The sequence below is a fragment of the Phyllostomus discolor genome, chromosome 3 (genome assembly GCF_004126475.2).
Source record: "Phyllostomus discolor isolate MPI-MPIP mPhyDis1 chromosome 3, mPhyDis1.pri.v3, whole genome shotgun sequence".
Taxonomy (NCBI): Eukaryota; Metazoa; Chordata; class Mammalia; order Chiroptera; family Phyllostomidae; genus Phyllostomus; species Phyllostomus discolor.
Window position 1 is genome coordinate 211,021,475 of NC_040905.2, and position 5,082 is coordinate 211,026,556.

A 5,082-nucleotide genomic window follows, 5' to 3' on the forward strand; every position below is an offset into this window, starting at 1 on the left:
CAGCGGGCGAGCGTGTGCAGGTGTGCGCGTGCCTGTGTGCACGGCTGTGTGTGCGGGTGAGAGCGGGAGCGCCAGAGCCGCCCGCCTGCCCGCCGCTCGCGCTGCGCGCCGTCCCCGCTCCCAGCTCCCGGCTCCCGCGCCTCCGCCGCGCGCTCCTCTGCCTCCGCCCTCCTCCCTCCCTCCTCCTCAATCTCCCCGTCTTTTTTTTTTTCCTTTTTGTTTCGGACTCTCTTTGCCTTTTATTGCTCCCCAGTCTCCCTCCGACACACACGCACACCACACTCACATTCACACACCGCGGGCTGCGACTGTTACACTCCACCTGCAAAAGGCCCAGGTACTAGGGAGGCAGATTGGGCCCTAGACACCAGGGGCCAGCGGGAGGGCAGCAAGCGCCTTGGGCAGCCCGGCCCTCGCTGGCCCACGGAGAGATCTGAGAACCCCCGCGGAGCCTCCTCGAAAACTTCCTCCGCGGCCGGACTCGGGCCAACTCACCGTGCGCCCGGGTGCAGCGCCGAGCGGGCCTCGTGGGCGCCCCCTCCCGGCCGGCGGCGTCCCCCGGGAGCGATGCGCTCTGCTCCGGACTCCCAAAGCGCAGCAGGGCTCACCCCGAGACCCGGATTGGGGGGAAGGCGGAGAGGCTGGCCGCAGTGCGCCCCCTGCGGGTCCCCGAGGTCTTGTCCCGGGGCCAGGGCTAGCGCGCCGAGCCCGGGAGTCTCTGGCTACTGGGGACCAACCCTTGGGGATCCTGCCACTCGAGGTCGGCCCTGGGGTGCGTCTCAGCCACAGTCCCAGACCCGCGATCTGGCGGCCGGGCGCGCAGAGCCAGCCCGACGCCTCCCTGCTCAGGAGGCCTGCGGGCCGAGTAGGGGTCCCCCGGCGCCGCAACAGCCGCCCGCCCCGCGGTCGAGAGTACGAGCAGCCCTGCGCTCTGCCCGCGATCCCGGCCGATCGCCCGCGTTCCCCAGGCCCGCCCCGCGCCGTCTCAGCCCCCGCCTCCTCCCCTGCGAGCAGAGGAGGGATTTGTGCCAGGAGGGGGCTTCTTAGTCGCCCCCTCCCACCAGCAGCACTTTTAAAAGCATTGAATCCGCCCGAGCAGCCTTCGGAGGTAATCGACTCAGTCCCTAATCTGCCTCGTTAACGGGCTGTTGTTGTGGCTTCTGACCGGGAGACGCCCACACGGCCGACCACGGGTTCGCTGCGGGCCGCCCCGGGGCGCCGCGGGAGCCAGGCCGACTGCCCCCGCCCCGCCCCTCCCCTCTCTGCGACCCTGATCTGCTGCTGCCCCAACTGCAGAATAGGCCCGCCCCCCGTCTCGCTCCCCACTTCTCCCCAAAGCTGTCTTCCGGCTCCCGGGCGCCTTGGCCAGCCACGCTGTTCCCTGGCACCGTCTTCGTCTCCCCCCCACTGGCTGCCAGTCTGTCTCCCCATCTTTATCCCCTTCCCGGGTGCTCTCCGCGCGCCCCCACTGTCGGGACAGGCTGCGGGAGGGAGGAAAGCTGGGGCGGGGGCGAGGGTGGAAGGTGGGAACCTGGGCCCTATACCACCCGAGTAGACTGTCATTCACCCACTGGACGCTGGGTTCACGGCCACCAGCTGTTTGTCCGCAGTTCCTCTTCCTTCCAAGGCTGCGAGGAGGCCCCCAGAGCAGCCCCACTGTACCGCCCACAGGGGGCGCTGCCCATGACCAGCTCTCTGGGCCCTGTGCCTGTGGATGAAGAGGTTGGCAGGTGACCTGGGGGGCCATGAGGCTGGGCAGAGAGGTGTGGTGGAAAGCTTGGGACCCTGCCTGTGTGGCCTGGGCCAAAGTACTGTGCCCCTCCGAGCCTCAGTTTCCCCATGTGTACCAAAGGGTTAATAGCACCCGATTCTGAAGGGCTCCTGCGAAGGAGCGTGGAAGCACCCGGGCAGGTTTCAAACTTGCCTGCTACGACCTCGAGCAGATTTCCTGCCCTCTCCAGCCCCGGTTTCCTCGTGGAACGAGAAATCAGAGCCTCCCCTTCTCAGCGGGGAGTGGGGAGGTCGGCAGGTGTGGGCCTGGGACTTCAAGACTGTATTCCAGTGTGAGGAGAGGCTGTATACTCCAGCCATGTCAATGCACCCACGGGAGACCAGCCTGAGGGGGACGCTGAAGTGGGATTCTGAGTGCGGGGAGGGCCCCGCAGGGGGGCATCCTGCAGGAGGAGGAGCATGGGTCGGACGGGCGGGAAGGCGGCGCTGCTGCGGGCGGCGAAGCCGCAGAGCAGAGGCAGGGGGGCGTGCAGAGTGGCGGCAGCCTGCAGCAGGTGCAGCGGGAGGACGCGGGCTGCGGGGTCTGCTCCCGGGCAGAGGGGCGGTTGGATAGGTGAGCGGGGGCCACCTAGCGGCTCCTCCTGGCACTGCTGGCTGTCTGGTAGTCGCACCTGTTCGGCCTCAGGTTCCTCACTTGCCTGCCTGCGGGAAACTCGTGTCTGGGCCACTCTTCACCCATCACCTCGTGCTCGGCACCCAGAAGAAGGGTCAGCCCTGGTGTGAGCTTCGGCGTGAGCCCGCAAGGGTTTGCTCAGCGCTGTCCACGCCTGACACACTCGGGGCATCATCTCGGGGTGGGCGGGGGTGGGGGGGAGGAGAGTCCGCCTTAAGCTCATTGGCCCTGAGACGGCTGCACGCTGATGTCACAGAGGGAACAGGGTCCCACCCTGTGACTTCCTTTTGACAAAACAGCTGTCCCAGAGCCCCAGGGAAGAGCTCAGGTGTGCTCACCTGGCCAAGAGGAGTCAGGGATTTCTAGTCAGCCCAAGACAAGGCATTCCGAAACCAGCCAGGACCTCAGGGGCGCGGGGACCCAGGACCACTGGGCTGCACAGCTTCGGACCCGAGGCCTCCCTGCCCCGCCCCCCCCCACACACCCTGCTCGGCCACGCCCCCCTCGCTCGCCTCACTGGTTCTGCACGTTCCTACTTTTCCTGCCTAGACGCGATGCCCCACCAACATTTTTAGTTTAAAATCCCATCCTGCTGACCCTTTAGAGCCAGGACGTCAGCAGGACATCAGCTGGCCGAAGACGGCTGCCCTGGGACGGCTGCCCTGGGACAGCTGCCCACCGCAGTTCGATGGAGGGCGTGGCTGTGGGGGGTCCCGCAGCAGGACACGCCCCCTTTGCAGGGCAGGGGCACAGGGCATGCGCGGAGGGAGGGAGAGGTAGAGAGCCGGGGAAGGAGACGAGGAAGAGTGGCCAGGGTGTCAGGTGAGAACAGCCGGGACCCCTGCCCTGGGACAGCCCGTGGTCGGTCTGGACGTCACCCCGACACTCAGCCCTGCGCCAGGCACCCTGCACCCTCCCCGCCACCCTCGTAGGTGGGAGCGATGGTTCTCCTCGTGCTACGGATGAGAAGCTGACACGGAAAGGTAAGTGACGTTAACTTGAGTAACAGTGCTATTAGTAAAATGATATAATTAATAGCTACCATTCCGTAAGCGTTTTCTGTGTGCTGGAAAATTAACAATGTATCTCTATTTCACGTAATCCTCACCCAAAACCTGTGGGCGTTATTGATGGCCTCATTTTTATAGATGAGGCCACCAAAGCTCAGAGAGGTTAAGGAACTTGATCGAGGTCACACAGCAACGGATGGGGCCAGAATTTGAACCCAGGTCTCTGCCCGACCAGAGTGCATCTCTTTTTCTCACCCGCCTCCTCCCTCTTGGTTGGTTGGCTAGAGCTGGGCCGGAGACGTCCAGTGAGCGCCCGGTGAGCACCAAGGAGCCGGGGTGCAGCGGGGACGCAGCGAACCAGGGCCAAGCGTCCGACGTGCCCCTCTCCCGGGGCCTGGGGGACCGCTGGCCCTCGTCCCCTCAGCCTCTGCCCTGCGCTGCGGGGGCACTCAAGCTCTCTCCGTAAAGCTGTTTCAACTTAACTCTGACAGTTGCATTTATCATTAAAAATAAATTTGTCTTGGCTTCCCGTGGCACGGAAAGCTACCGCGCAGTGATTCAATGGGCTTGTCACCCCTCGCTGCTAGGCACGGGGCGCTGAACAACTGGATGGTCTCCAGCGCCAGCTCCTCGTTCTCTCCGGCTGGAGCCAGACGTGTACAGTGGGCTGACATTTAATTTAGAATCCAACATACCTTGACATAAACCCATAATACAAAGGCGGGGGCGGGATGCAGGGGGGCGCTGCCAAGCCCAGCTGGGGTGGGGGGGGGAGTCCGAGTGACAAGACAGATTTCTTTCTTTCCTTTTTATTTTTTATTTTGCTTTGTCAACACGGAGAGCGGCTGACAGACGAGAGGCCGCACTCAAAGGCGGGAATGAGCAGGGAATGAACATGTGTGAGTGCATGCGTGTGTGTGAGTGCGTGTGTGCGCGCTGTCGGAGCTGCCGCGCGGTGCGTGGGCGGCGGGTCTGCTCCCCGAGCCCGCTGGGACGCTGCGTGTGGCTTCTTGTGGCCTGTCTGTTGGATGAAACCGGAGAGACTCGGGCCAAGGCCGGGTGTTCCAGGCTGAGACCGGAGACCAGGTGCAGGGTAGCTCCGCCATGAGGGGCCAGCCAGCACTAACCACCTGTCTTTCTGTCCCCGGCCGCCCGCCCCGAGGGTCCTCTGACGTGTCGCAGTCAGGGACCCACAGACACAGGGCAGGAAAGGAGTGCGTGCTGGGTTTTCAGTCTGCAGAACATGGGGCAGGGGCTAGTCCAGTGTGAAAAGCTGAGGGCCCAGGCTCCCGGTGGGGGGGAGGGCAGGACCGGGGAGGGAGGCCAGAAAGCTGGAAAGAAAGGGGGCGGGGCAGAAGAGCTGGAAGGGGTGGGCTGGGGTGGGGTAGGAGAAGCAGCCAGAGCAAGAGAGGGAGAGGCCAGAGCCCACCCAGCCGGAGCGGAGGGAGGGCTCTAGGAGCCTTGCATTCCGCCCAAGCAGGAAATCCGACCAGACCAGTGGGTAACAGGGGCTTGAGCTGTTTAGCTATCATTTCCCTGAATGCCCCCCAGGTGCCAGACACCCCACAGGCAGCTAGGATCTCTCAGGAGAGCCCGAGGGGCAGATGCCGAGATTACCCCATGTCACAAAGAAACAGCTCAGGTATGTGGAGGTCAACTACCTTGCTC